This window comes from Strigops habroptila, chromosome 8, assembly GCF_004027225.2.
Source record: "Strigops habroptila isolate Jane chromosome 8, bStrHab1.2.pri, whole genome shotgun sequence".
Lineage (NCBI taxonomy): Eukaryota > Metazoa > Chordata > Aves > Psittaciformes > Psittacidae > Strigops > Strigops habroptila.
The window spans coordinates 49,827,376-49,843,081 of record NC_044284.2 but is presented as its reverse complement, the minus strand read 5'-3'; the positions used below and the strand labels follow the sequence as shown (position 1 = coordinate 49,843,081).

General features: G+C 35.4%; 1 long non-coding RNA gene across 1 annotated transcript; it reads left to right on the top strand.

The window, feature by feature from the left end:
* Nucleotides 1–6,417: 6,417 nt before the first annotated feature.
* LOC115611619 lies at nucleotides 6,418–7,771 on the top strand. Its single transcript, XR_003992646.1, has 3 exons — nucleotides 6,418–6,550; nucleotides 6,634–6,806; nucleotides 7,325–7,771. It is a non-coding gene; the product is annotated as an uncharacterized LOC115611619 (long non-coding RNA).
* The last annotated feature ends 7,935 nt before the right edge of the window (nucleotides 7,772–15,706 follow it).

The following is a 15,706-nucleotide window of genomic DNA, read 5'->3' as shown; positions in this document are numbered from 1 at the left end:
CCCAAAAATCCAAGCAGAGGCTATGGTTTCTTCTGCCCTTTATGGTGCAATCAAGTGGTTGATTCTCAGATGGAAAATAGGAATTAAAAAAATCCATTCTTTTTCATCCAAGCACAAATTAAATAACTGCAATTTGCTTTACTTGCTGTGGCATTGAAGAGGTGGAAAAAGATTGTTTAGGTGTTGGTTATGGATGCACTCACCCCTCCTTTTTCTCCTCCTCCCTTTCAAGTCCTCCACCATCTCAAGCTCTCCCTTGATATGCTGGAAACCAAATTAAATGCATATAGATACTGTTATTTTGCACTGCAGTCACAGGAAAAATGTAAAACCTGGTAAATTTAGCTTGGACTATGTGTGACATACCTGCCAAGGCTAGCTCACATGAAGAATGCGATAAAGAATATGAAGTAAAGTTAGAAAGTGATGTTTTGGGTAAGCTAGATAGGTCATTAGGATCACTCCAGGGGTCATTTTTCACAAATGATCAATATTATTATTTTTATAGATTTTATTTATTTATTTAAGTATACAGGAATTACAGTCAAAAGTCGTAACTGGACACTGGATATCTTTGAAAAAGCTAGAGTGAAAAATTTAACAGTACAAATTACACTTTTGAAGCACTGCAAGATATAATACAGACTTCCTGTTAGACACACTTATGTCCTTCTCTAAGTCCAGAGTGTCAGATCACATTCGGGTTTTCTTAACAGCAAGGAGGGCTTGGAATGTAACTGAAAGAAAACAAAACCTGATGCACAAGTTCTGTGGAAAACAGTGACTGAGTCAGTAGCCACGCTTTCTGGGAAACCTTTCATTAAAAAAAAGGAGAAATTAGTCAGCTAAGAGAACCTTATATTGTAAAGAAATCAAATTTCTCTAAACAAGTGAGTCTTTGTAGTGACTTGATGATCATATTGAAACGTTTGAAGGTACTGCTAATGGCCAATGTGTGCTGCCAGTGCTGGACTATGTCCTAACACCCTGCACTGGCTCTGCTGATAGGTTTGCTAATCTGCGTAAGGAGCTGAAACTCTTTTGCAAGCGTTGGTTTCACAGCATTAGCTCCAGCTTTGTAAATGCTTCTCAGTCTGTAAGATGTGGGGGTTCTGAAACAGCATTATCCACTTCCCATCTGCCTTTCCATTCCCACACTTTTGCTACAAAGTTGTGCTCTAAGAATTATACTGGAGGCACAAGGAGAGAAAACTGTGATTTTCTTCTCTGAAACTGCCTGCAAACTAATCCGCAGTTAAGTTTTATACTGCAAGATTTTTATTACAGAGAAAAGGTTAAGAGCTTGAGTGGATAATTTTTCTCCAAGTTTTTCTGTTTTTCAGCCTCTCCTCTGAAAAAAAAAAGAAGAAAGGCTAGCCCACCAAACGTCACATAACTCACTCTACATTTACTATTTAGAGTAATTTCTTCAATTCTTGTTAGATGAGATATCGCTGCTATCGCTAAGAGAATCAAAGAAAGGAAATGGTTTGGAATAAGTTGGGTTAGTTATTTGTGAAGTTGTGAACTTTTCCCCCGCATGTCAATAGTTAAATTGATTTTATAATGGTAATACCAACAACAGCTGGAATATGCGTGCAATATAATGGCCTCCATTTGATTATTGTACTCTGGTTTTTGGCTGCCTTTAATCTTCACACCTGCCAATAATCTTCACTAGCATTAGTCCTACCTGACACCTTTACTGTTATTTTTACAAAAGATAGTGAGGGTTGAACGGAGCTCCCTTCTTTACAGGTGATCAGATCAGTATTAGTATATATTGGCAGGGCAATACCAACACATCGCCTTTTACTTGGTTGTGATTTACTCAGTCCTAATTTACAAACTTTCTACCCTCAAAGTAAATTATATGATTAGTTTATCGATTTTTTTTTCCCTACAGTCATACTACTGTAACTCAATGAAGTCTCTCAGTGTCAGTTTTCTATTTTCACTGTTAAATAAAAGTGAAATCATGACTAGGAGGCCAAACATGACGCAGTGGGAATAAATATATGGGATTTTTTTTCCCCCCCTAGCTTCACAGTTTGCTTAATTACCTGTTATCGAAAAGATGTAATATCTTAAAGTGCAAGCAATTTAAATAATTGCCTAATACTTTTAACTGAATTTGGATAGTTTCCTTTAAAAACTTTGCCTCCTGAAGCAAACTTTTTATCCTATAGTAAAGTAGAAACTGACTATAAATGTTGCTTTGAGGAGAATCATGTGGAACCAAATATAAGCCTCCTGCCTACTACAGTGAGCTGTGCAAAATATGCACAGCAGTATTTTGGTCAGGAGAATGAGAGATTAATATAGAACTGATGTCTCTTTGTAGAGGGGATAATCAGGGGTTTTTTTTGTGTATTTAATCACTCCAGAAAAGGCAGTTGAAATTGGGATTTTTTTCATATTGATTCAATGAAACATCTTTATTTAGGATCTTCGGGATTTTTTCTGGATGCCATTGCATGCTGCAACATATTCAGCAAAACAAAAAAGGTGGGTGATGATGTCCAATAGATTAGTACCTACAACTTCAAAACAGAAATACAGAATTACTACATATGTAAATCTTATGGAAAATGTAACATGAAGACTCAATGTGCTCTTACATACAACACAGGCAAATAAGAACAGTAATACTCTCTTCAGTAACAGACTCTTGGTAAGCTATGCTTATTTATATTCACACCTCTAAGTGTAACTTGAAACTCTGGAAGGTGTTATCCTTAAATTTTCCCTGGATTATTCTCATCAAGAATACATTGTGAAAATAATGTTATCATCCTGAGACAAAGAGTTGGAATATATTAATCTGATAGGATTGTTAGAAACATTAACCATTGGTCTCAGCCATCACTTTCCACTCTAACTTGGAACTCCATTGGCAGTAACCATATGTACAGTCTTTGGTACATACTTGGCTCACAGATCTAACACATACAACAATTTTGAAGCTGGGATTAGGAATGTAAAAAACACCCCAAAACCTAGTCATACATGGACATGGATCAAAGTCTAGAATAGAACAAAGTAAGTGTCTCTTGAGTCTGGTTTTCCATTTGCTTTTTACAAAATAGGTGTTGGAGAATCTGTGGTTTATTTCCCTAGTAATCTCAGAATGAAAGTAGCTGGGTTTAGAAAGAATAGCCCTACATTCAGTTACAATGCAATTTATGTATTTATTTTTTTTTTAAATCAACAGTCTGTTTTTCAGTAGTTTGAATTATCAAATCTTCTTTGATTTCTTTCAAAGAATACTTTTGAAAGTGCTAATTACTCTGGATATTTCTTTGATCTTTTCTCGGTGTTTACACTTCATATGAATTCTTTTTATGTTACATTATAAACCATCCTATATTAATAGCATATGTATGGTTTATAGTGTTTAAAAGAAATTGCTCAAAAGTGCAAAAGTTCTGTGGTTTACATTTTATCATGTCATATTATGAGCTGCAGGTTTCTAAGTGCTCTTCCCAGGGCTGCCTTTGAAAGATCATCCTCGTCCTAGCATCCAGGATGAAATGTGCATTAGGTTAGGTAGAATTTATGAGAGTGGTTTAAAGGGCTTAATTTTGTCTTATATATGCTATAGATTCCAGAAGCCTATGAAGGACAACAGAGTGAATAATTTGCCTTGATTAGACTATAAAACTATCTGGGTTTGTACCTGAAAACAGGTGTCAATGATGGGTGCTGTTTCAGGGATGAAAGAAGACAGGTGGGGGATAAGGCAGTCAAGGACGTATAGAGAATAAAGGCAGAAAAAGATTACTGGGGTAATAAAAGGACAGGAAGGACATTTGCTAAATGGTTAAAGGTCTGTTCATACAAAAAAGCTGCAGATGGAGATGAAGTGGCAGCATGAGCAAACCCACAACCTGGATAAGAATGGCGCAACTGGACTGACAGACTTTGAGATCTTTTCAGCTGTGTTTCATTTTTCTTCATCTGTTAACCAGGAAACAGGTATTATTTCTTTATACACATGGGGATCAGAGGCAGAGAGAGATTTATTTAAGGTCATCCAGGAAGTCTACAGCAGAACAGGGAACTAAACCAGGAATTTCTGAATTCCAGACCCGTATGTTAACCATGGGACAGCTCATTTCCTCTCTATGGGAGTTTCTGCTGCCAAATTGCATTAGAGGAGAAAAAGTCCTTCTTGTTTATATTTCTTTAAAACAAACCTTCATTAGGACTGGATTCAATACATCACAAATACATTATCAAGATTATCATGAAATGTTTAATAAATCTCTAAATCCTAATGATAGGATTGGCTGGTGATGTAAATGAAAATGAGATCACAAAATTCAGGAAAAAGGCAAGTAAGTTATCTGAGGAGAAAAGTAAGGTTATTTGCTGGTGCAAGGAAAAAGAATTGAAAAATCTCTGAGTTGTTCTGAATTGGAAAAAACTTGTTTGTGTAATTGAACATGTCAGAATAATTTAAAAGCTCATTTATTATGAAATAAAATCTGTTTGAATTCTGTGTCTCAACAAATCCCCTGAGGCTGTTTTACATAAAGGAAAACAATCTGCCCATGTTAAAAAATTTTACCCACTTCCCTCATTTCCAGTTCTTCCCTAAGGGTGAACAAAAAAAGGGGGGGAAGAAAAAAAAAAAGAAAGGAAAAAGAAAAAACATTTGTGCAATGCTCTTTGTGCAAATTTGTGCAAAACTCTAAAGTTACGGAGATCATACTGTTGCAAAAGCCAACTGTCGCTTAGCTGCTATCCTCCACAAAGGATGTTGCTCAAGACACTAATGGAAAAAACCCTGTGCTTTAAAAGTAAAAAGTGTTTATGCTGAGCATTATGGATCCTTACTAGATTACAAGTATTGCTTAACACCTTCAACACACTGTAATGATGCTCTTCATTTTTAGGCCATTCCACACCTTACCTCCAGGACAAATGGATCTGTGTTTATGTGTCTATTACTGTTCCTGGACATAACTCAGCTTATGGTTTTGGTACAGACACAATCAATCTGACTTCTATCTTTTTTCCTAAGTACTTATATACTCCAGTTATCATCATATCCCTTTCAAAATATTTTCTGCTTTTTTTCCTTATTCTTTAATGAAGGTTTTCCGAGCAGCACTAAATTTAGGTCTACGTATTGTCAGTATTATTCCTTCCATGGGTCTTGCTTTAATGACAGGCATGCAGTCTGGTCTGTATTTCAATAGTGAGTGAACAGCGATTCATTTCTTTGGCTGAAGGCAGTCCTGGCCCTGCTGAAGTCAATGGGGGGTCTGTCTCTGACTACCATGAGGTTTGACTTTCAGCCTGTGCCTCAAATGAGTTTCAGAGTGTCAGTGTTCCCAGTAACAGCAGCTAAAGCCTAGAGATTTGACCAAGTGTGGCTGCAAAGCTGGCATCTGCTGATGCACGAGACAGGTGAATGTATCTTGTGGATGTCCAATGGTGGGCACATATACATCTGTCCAAATGTGGGATTTATTCATAAATTGACTACAATGGAAGGTAATACTCTTCATTTAAACATTTTACAAATTTTCTTGTTCAGTTTTTTTGTATTATTTAGGACGAATATTCAGCAGCCAAAATCTAGTTATAGAGAAATGGGTGCAAGTACTTCACCTTGGCTTTTTCTTCCATCTCATAGTCATGAAAACGTATGTCTTTTATAAAATAAATGCCTGAATTTCTCTTGCTTCCCAAATGAATGTTTAATGTCTGTCAGGAAAATACAGATATAAAACTTTTACACATGTACACATGCCTTTCTAACCGATACTAGAACTTATCTTGCCGTCATAAGTCTATATTAGGAAAGAGAGCTATGGTGCTTGTAAGTATCTTTAGGGCTAGAGAGCCTGAGTAGTGAAGAGTGAAGTGGTAGTAAGGCCCCCCCAATAGCCTACTATTACTGCCTGTCCCTGACACCCTAAAGCCAGCACTATCCTAATGATGACTTGTTGGTCCCTGTACTAACCAGACTAGCTGGCTTCCCAGCTGCTCTGTATGTATACTGTTTTTCAGAGTTTTTCTGGAGCTTTCTGTCTGCTTCCAGTTGCTCAGTAACTCATACAAAGTTGTTTTGTCTTCTCCTTATTAGCCTGGTTGTTTCTAATTGATTTTGGTTTTCAGCACCATAGGCTGATAGCTAGATTTCCTGAAGAAGCAATTTGCTTTCCTTAACTTTTCCCTCACAGCATATGGTGTATTGACTGTGCTGTTTGGTTACTGCTTTTACATTCCTCTCACCAAAATATTTCTGTATGCTTCCTGGTCTCTGTTACTCTTCAGTTAAATACCACACGTTTCCCTCCTATCCTGTTAGTGCATCCTCTTGTTCTTTTCTTAAATCTTTCTCCTGTTTTGGCAATGATTTCATTTTCTTTGACAGGATTTTGGCTCCATGTAATTTAATTTTTATTTTTTTTTTTTTTAATTTCAAGAGAACATATCGCAGTGGAACAGTATCGTAAGGCTGTTCTCACAAATCCTTTGGGAAAGGTAGGATGATGTATTGGCCCAAGGAATACACTGTTTTGTCTTCTGGCAGGTAAGTGGTGATTATTCTAGGCCAGCTGTTTTCCCTGTTTCCTTACCAACAGTTTTGGTACTTGCATAATTTTTCTCTCTCAGCCCTTCAACAAAGAATAAGAATTCTGGATATGCATCATCAATCTCCAAGAATAAAATAGGCTCCAATACGAGAACATTATTTCTCAATTTTATCCATCATCTTGTTTTATATCAATCTTCCCAATTACAGTGCTGCTGCATCTGTCAAGATGAGTCTTCTGCTGTGTTTAAAGGTAATAATTCTAATATCTGAGTGGAAATGGTGTGGGAAAAAAAAAAGCCAAACAAAACTAAGTTTAGTCTCAATCCTTTTTCTTCTATCAGATCTTTCTCTACATTGTCAATAAACTGGTGCACATTTCAAAGATTATTATCAACCAAGATGCTGATGTTGTAATGTATAGTCTGTTTCAGTTGTGGTAGGAAACCTCAACTCATACAAGCATTCAAGGAAAACCTGTAAAGCAATGGTGGCTGCAAATAGGTTGGGCTGGAATTGGAAAGCCACATTTTTTTGTTGGATAGCAAAGTATATTCCCACCAATAATCACCTTTGTACTCTTTAGCTCAGTGGGTTCCCATACAATGTATTGCACTATGACTTCTCAGACTGGGAATAGGGAGAATGTTATATTCCATGTTCCAAGTTGTAACTCATTTTCCCTCTGAATCAGAAAGCCACTAATTCTAAGGAAGATGATTCTTTAACAGATTTTAACGTTTTTAATATTTCTCCTATTTTTCCGATTAGAATGTTTAAAACTATTGTGGTCAACCTGAAAACTTGAGTCAGCAGTGCGACAGTGTGGCAGACGGTTGTGCCATGTCCAGAACATGCTTGCCGCTACTTGGTCCTCCAAAGGCCTCATTGTGAATGCTGTGTCCAGTTGCGACCACTGTTTATACAAAGTGCAGACTAATTTGGTAATTTCTCAAGATGATGAAGCAATAGCATGACCATTACATTTTTGGTCATTAGTTTTTTCTTAAATGATGTTCAAAAAGTTCAGCTTTTTTCTATCTGAATTTTTAAAAAGAAGATTGTCCCATAACCTGTTACTGTTTGTTAGTTTTGTTGTTGTTGTTTTAGTTGTTGATAGGGTTTTTGGCTGATGGTATTCTTTTTGGGGTGTGTGTCTTTTTTTTTTTTTAATTTTGTTTTCTCATTAATGTTTTAATAAAAAAAACTTTTTCTCTCTTTTTGGATTCAGCTACATTTTATCTATATTCCCCCAAAAGATAACATATATCTTCTGGAGATATTAATAGCTTATGGATATTGATGCATTCCATCCACAGGTAAGTTGAATATAGGAAAATTGCTACATAGCTAATTAGGGCCTCAGCAACATATCTCCAGTTTATTATTCTGGTGTCAATATACCTCAGCAAATACAAGGACAGAGAATTTAAGCAAAACCTTAAATATTACTTACTGTACACAGCTGATGAAAAATACCAGATCACACTGAATTTCACCAAGGAGTAGATTCTGGCAGAGAAAGGATACTGTGCTCAGTACTCGTACAAACCTCTGAGTCACTTTGACCTATTCTTTTTTAATCCTGTATATTGCTTATGATATGGCTCCTCTGCCTGTGACATTTACTGTGGTTACTGGGGTTGCTGGGATATGCTGCTTTCACATTCACATTATGAAAAAATTAAACATGTAAACATGAGATTTGAAAGCAGTAACTTTTCCTGGCCTTCTGACTCAGAAGATGCCGTGATAGAGACAGTGATTTAATGTAGCCACAAGTTCCTTATTTTTATTTTTTTCATTTAGGTATGGAATTTTTAAAAGGAATTATTCACCATTGATCTGTACAAAGTACAATGTTATCAGGGGTTATACAGTCCCAGATTAACTTGGGATTTAATAGTGCAGTAAAATAAAACCATAATTTCATTCATTCTGATCAATGAATACATCTGAAAAGTAGAGCTGCTAAGGAAAAATATTATACATAGTATAATTAATAAACAATAAATAGCCAATTTTAAATTTATACTCTCTTAGGAATACGAGTTCTGTAATCAGTCTAATTGTTATTGGAGATTACTATATTCTTAATTGAGCTCTATTTTTGGTCACAATGTATTTTACATTTAGGATGTAGCTGTTATTATTTAAGATGTAGATCTTTAAAAAACTGATAGTGTTAATTATTAGAAAATGGGAAACATTAATTAAAAGTCTTTTTTCAAGCAGCAAAATTTATTTTCTTGTCTTTCATAGCTTCCTAGTACCATTCCAAAAACCCCAGTGGCCTGTGTTATCACCATGAACCACACTGCCTTTCTATAAATGTTACCTTTCCACTTTCATAAGACAAAAAACCGAAATCTACTCACGCAAATGTTGCCTGCAATAATTCACTATGGCTTTAATTTTTTCTGGCCTTTAATATGAAAATAATCCTAAATGGCAAAACAAAGCAAAAGGAAATAAAAACCCACTTCAAATATAAAAATCAACTAATTAAATAAACCCACTGCTGATTAAAATGTATGCAATTGAACCAGGCTGTCAGGTTTGGCTATCCTGTTCAGGGTTGCACCAGTGTCCTTACCAGCACACTTCACAACCACCCACCTCTCACCTTTAGTACATTCTTCTGATATTTTCTGTTGCTCAGTATAGTCTGGTTAGTGCTAGTTTTGTCTCCTTGGACTTCACCCTAAACAGTTCCTTTTCCTCTTTTTTTGTTTCTGGTATTTATGCTCATGTAGGAGAAAGATAATCACTTCTCCCACTTAATTTCTGTTTAGCCGGCCTCTGTGGATTTGTTTATAGCATTATTTCCTCAAAACTCACATTTGTCATTCGAACCCTTTAATCTTTCCACTTATTTAATTAATTCCAAATGCTTGGTCATCTACAGTAGCAAGGTAAAACAATCGAAAGCTTTCTAGCCATGATGAAACAGTAACATATTTACCTAGGTAATTCACTTGTCAGTCAGCTTTTATCAGACATCATGGAAGATCTTCAGAGGACCTTGGAAGAGTGGATAATTAGGTATGAAAGCTAAGAAAAAATAATAGGAAAGGCTGATCCTCTTGAAAAATAAATCAAAAGGCTAGAAGTCATTCAAAATGGAAACATGGAAATTCACTGACAGGTTTTGCTTAGTACAGCTCAAGTGTACTAAGACCTGAAGCGTTAAGAGTTCAAAGTTTGCCCTTCATCCTAAGGGCTAAGTAATTCTCAGAAGGAAATAAATCTGATCTCATACTTGCTTAATGTTAAAAATGAAAGTAGAAGAATCAAAGTCAGAATGAGATGAAATGTCTTCTTATAAATGCCCTCTTATAAAAGTCCTGATATATGATTAGTCAAATTTCAACAGAAATGGTACTTCTCCAGCAGCCTTACAGACTAATCCTTGTTTAGCACTATTCTAGCCCGAATCAGGCTACTCAAAGGCTGTCTTGTTTCCACTGCAGTGCTACACAGTGAGGGTATTATGGATTAATTTTGTACTTTTTTTTTTTCGCCTTTCCATTTCCTTAATTTTTCAACTGTTTTACTTCTACTAAGTAAACAGCTCTGTGCCTACTTCAGTTTCCTATGCTAGAAAGTAGAAGTCTGATACATAATTTCTGAGTTTACTATTAACTAGCTATGACCTCAGGCAATCAGAATGTTAAAATTCTACTATTTGTTTTGTTACTAATTAAAGACTTAAAAACTCCTATCCTTGTCATGTTTCTGCAACCTGTAGCATTACTAATGGACTCACAAGCTGCTGAAGAAAGCCCAGAGTTTTTAATTCTTTAACCATCAGAAGTCAGACTCACTCTTTCTGTGCTTGCACTCAAGTATATACGTGATCTAGTATGTATATACAAATGTGTGTGGCTGGCCTCTAAGAACCCTTATGACACTTCTGGACATGCTTCTATTTTGAATATGTAAAGCTAAACTTTCTCATTGAGTGCTAGCATCTGGAGAGTGTGGTTGCAAAACTAATTCACAGATGTTTTATCTCTGACGCTGTATCTTTAGAAGCACATGGGCCCATCCAGTTACTGAAACTTTACATCCGTGGTTTGTTTGGTCAATCCGGTCATACAGAGGTCTGTTACCAATGTTAAACACTTCCTTTGTCCTAGAAATCCAACCCTCTATCTTTCAGAAAACAAAGCCAAAGAAAACTGTATTTTCATGTACTAGATGTGAATTCCTCTTTGCTTTCTTTCTTCATAATAAACTCTCAGGCTTTGATGGTCTAGTTTCTCGCTGAACATCTTGTTCTTCTCTCTTGTCCCCAGTGAAACTCCACTAATGCTATTACTGGAAATATCATTATCTTTCATTAGCCCACTCTTTATCAAATCCTACTGTTTATCAAGAGCAACTGGTTTATTGAGATTTCAGAGGTAAATTGCTTGGTTTGAGGCTATATCTATACAGATTTTCTTAATTTAGTAAGAGCTGAATGTTTACAGAGCTGCCTATCACACTGAAAATGAAATTTCTTCTAATTAAAGACACAAACTTTTTTACCACCTTTAACACAGATATTACTTGAGGTAAGCCAACACTGTGAGACTTATAAAATATTAGATAATTCTTAATTAAATATCTGCACAGAGAGACCTCTCTACATCATAAATGTGTGCTTTTTCTTTTCATTATGATGAGTTTATTTTTTCATCAAAAATTATCTTCTGCCAGGAAATGCAAATGCTTTCACTTAGTTGGAAGCCTTGAGGCTGTGTTCCCACTTCTGGTTGTGGTTTGTTGTTGAGTCTAAAGTTTAAAGATTACACTTTGTTTTAAGATACTAGCAATTCTAGGAAAAGAAGTTGTGAAAATACAAAGCTTTTTCTAAAATTAGATTTGCTTGCCTAAGCTGTTGCCTTATTCTAATTTCATTTGCTTTACTTTGATGTATCACAAACTAAATTTATTTCTTCCTACTTTTAGATGCCAAGATATACATATAACTTTTCATAATTTATCTGCAGCAATCATGTATTTCTGCATCTTTAGCTATGGTGGCATGGCTTAAGGAGAAAACTGTGTCTCTAAAATGTGGTAGTTGGCTATACTAGGACTGCTTTTTTCTGCTAATCAGCTGTCATTTACATTATTTGTAACCCAAAGCCCCCTGATGTTAGTTGAAATCTTCCTATTGCTTTTTAATGGACTTTGGATTTGCATTTTATGATATAATTAAAAATAGCACTGAAGTATTTTTACTTCGAAATATGAAAAATGATGAGGAGAATCAGAGGGAAAAAAAAACAGAAAATGAAAACGAACCTGCCTACTTGATAGGACGGAATGGAATGGACTAGACTAGACTAGCATGGAATAGACTAGACTAGAGTAGTATAGACTAGACTAGACTAGACTAGCCACAATTTTATTTTCTATATCTGGAAAGTGACTTTACATCTGGATGACCATATCCAGAATTGCTTATTTTACAGTGATTTATTTTAATCCATTATATTACTCCCTAAACAATTATAAAAGAAAAGCATATTTAATTGGCAGTGTTAGATTTGCAACTGTCAGCTTTCCATTGTGTCTCAGAAATGAAAAACTGTTGATTCATGGATTCAGGATTACAAGTATTCTTTAATTCTTTTCCACAATTATAGAATCATAGAATCAAATACATTTGATGTATTACATAGAATTTCTGTTAAAAGCTTGACTTCTCTTTCATGTGGAAGGAATAGTAACATATTTCTAGAGCATAAATTCAAAGGTAAAGCCTGTATGCAGGATACAGGATTCCAGGATTGCATATAGCAGATGTAAAAACTGGAAAATCTTCATAGACAGTGACACGTATTATTAGAAAGCTGTTATGACAAGTGATGAAATTATTAACCCACAGAACTCCATCAGTTTGTTCCCCTTCATATTTGCAAATGCAATAGGGTTCTATGCTAAAAAGATAGTTTTGGTTTTATTCTTAAATGCAGCTGTGTTCTGTTTCCTGATACTTTTGATAATAAGAAGCAACTAATATTAATCTGACTGTGTTTTTCTAACAGAAAAGCACACACACACGTTTTGCAAACACCAGTATTAATTACAAGTTGTTAAACGGAAAGGAAGAATTTCACTTGGTCACAGCTTTGACTGCCATGTCAGTATCTGCTTACAAGAAACAAAGGCTCACTCTTTGCACTTCGTTGGTGAGTTATCAGTTTCATATGTCTTTTTGTTTTTGTATGAACTGGAATAGATGCATCTGAAACTGAAAGCATCATATTTCACATTAATTGCCTGAAAAATGCTTGTCAGGCCAGGACATCATACTGGAAGGTGTCACTCAATAAAGGTTGCTTTTATGTTTCTGGGTAGAAGATTGCTTCAGCCTCTTCTATCTCTTTATTTCTGTAGATTGTAAACCCTTCAGGAGTAAGGTCACTTCTGTGACTGTTCACACCATCCTGACTATGCCCCAGCTATGAAATAAGACTATCCTAACAATGACAGGTTCTCTCCTGTTACCTGCATACCTACCCTATCTCCTCCCCCAAACTCTTCAGCTTCTCTGCAGTAGCAATGAGTAGTGAACTTCAGATGGAGTATTTCATAGGCTGTAATATATAAATTATTCAAATGCAAGCAGGTGTGGGATGTGATCATAGCTCTCAAGGAACTGTACAGCCCTTTTCTGACCTTCAGCCGTGCCTTTGACAGGGCTGAGGCTGCTTAAACCTCCGTGAATTGCTGCAGGCCACTGAACCTGCCTAGCAATAGATTGTTAGATCTTTAATTCCACCCTTCTGCCACAGTTAACAGGCCACAACAAATGGTTTAAAATTCTCCCTTTTAAAGAAAAATGCATAAAATCATAAAATAGCATTTTAAATGGGATTTACCTCTCTTCTTAGTTAACTTCTTCATTAGAAGTCTCCTGGAATTAGTAGCTCATTTGCTGAGTCACCTTTATCAATAACATCACCCTTTACCATATTTCTTATATGAAAAGTTGTTTCATTTAACAGCATTTCGCCCTTCTTTTGAGAAAAAAACATACATTTCACCCTTCTATGTATTAAAAGTAATACACAGACCACACCTTCCAAGCAAACACTTTCAAAACCACACAGTTAATAGAATTGAAGAAGCTCTCTTTAAAACCACTGATCGAAACTGATGCACTGATTGTAGTGCATTTATTGTTTGGTGTTTAAATTCTGTAAGTGTTTATCGAAGTATTGCGAGAATATGATTTTTTTTTTTTTTTTTTTTTTTTGTGAAACTGATGAAGTCTGAGGGGATAGTTCTTTACCTGTCAGCTAGACTACAAACTAAGTGACTAGAACAGAAACAGCATGACTACTAGAATTTTTAATGAACTCTCTGAACTCTGGGTTATTGCTTTTAAGTAAATTACTTCTTTGAAGTCACTGTGGAAAATCTGTTTGCAACCAATATGACCCTTTAATCTCAAAATATCCTTTAGAATTATTTAATCTATCAAATCTTCACATATTAAATCTGTAAACATATGTACAACCAAAGAAACCAAATAAATAATACCACATAACTTGAAGGCATACAGCAGGCATACCCTTAATGAGATTTATCCGTGTAATGGACTTATTTTGGCCATTATGTCACATGGCATAAATATAATAGGTTAGGACAATTTGAAGGAAATGATCTTTATTTAATTTGACCTGAGCAGAATGATTGAAAAGAATACTTGATGAAAGATACCTTCTGATTTGGTTTTGCAGCGTTTCCATTCTGGAGAATGGAAGAAGAGAAAAGGAGTTAATATGGCTCTGCATTTAATATCACTTTGTAGATTGTTTGTTCTTATGTGTCAGAATATTGAAGATGTGAGTCATAAGAGAGAACATTTTGTCCCACATATTTAAAATGAACAAAAAAAAATTATACTGTTATTGTTATGGTTAGAACAGTACTTCCAGTCTTGATTAAGCCCGCTCACTACAAATTACCCCAGCCTGAACAGGCAAGATTCATGTCAGTAGTGGCAAAATATGTCTCCTCTGTCCATTTAAATTTTTAGGTCTATGATCGCACAAAAAAATTGATACTTTATCTAATGATAAAGGAGACAACCCTTGATTCTGAAACGTCACATTGATACCTTTGAAGGTCCCTTCCAAACTATTCTATGATTCTATGATTTTACGATTGAACTTTAAAAAATACATTTCTATTAATTCTACTGTTAATTAAAGAGAGCCAAATGGGTACAGACTTACTACATGAAGCTTTCTGAAATTCTTGAAGAGAATGCTTGCAAATGAGTGGATTTATAGGAAAAACTTCCTCAGATTATTTTGTAGTCAATATTTAAAATGTAGTTAAAAGATGTTTCAGTGACACACCTGCTACATAATTACCTTGCTGTGATTATATAGATATTAGTCTGTTCCTCTTCCCTCATTTCTAAGGTGCACACTTATACAAAGTAATGCATAAAATGCGTATTAATGCATATAGGAAAGAATCAAACTTCACAGAGAAGGATCCTAACCATCCCCCATGTACCATGTACACCGTGTGGTGACATAATAGAAAACAGCAGGTATCAAGAAAGCACCAGATAGATACAGAAGGTTTGCAAATGAAGAAGAAAGAAGAGGAACCACTCTTCCCCAGTTCTTTCTGTTATAGCCAAGTTAGGCAGTTTGTAATAATCAAGTGATTTAGAGTGACAATATGTGATTAAGATGAAAGTGTATGTCTGAGTTGGAACAAATGCAAATCAACAAGCTGATGTAATGAAAGGATTCAGTAGCTATTCCAATATTTATCATTGGTTGGCATGATCTGTTAGTGAGTCATCTGACCAATAAGCAGCTTCTTAATTTTTATGTTTATGCAAACATTGCTAAGAACAAATGTGAATAAGACAGTAAAGAATCTTTTTTTTTTTTTTTTTTTTTTTGGATTGCGTGTCCTGGCATACTACAAATATTCTGGCTTGGGCTGAAAACTTCTGGGTTTAGTCGTTTTTTTTTCCACTTGAAGTTTTGTCTGTGTGTTTGATAGCTGGATACTCGAGCTCTCTCTTCCCTCTGCTAACATGGTTTGGCTATCATGACAAGGTCAAATTGAGCTATTTCAGAAGTTTAGCTAATGGTTTTTTTTATGTTCATCAAGGAATTG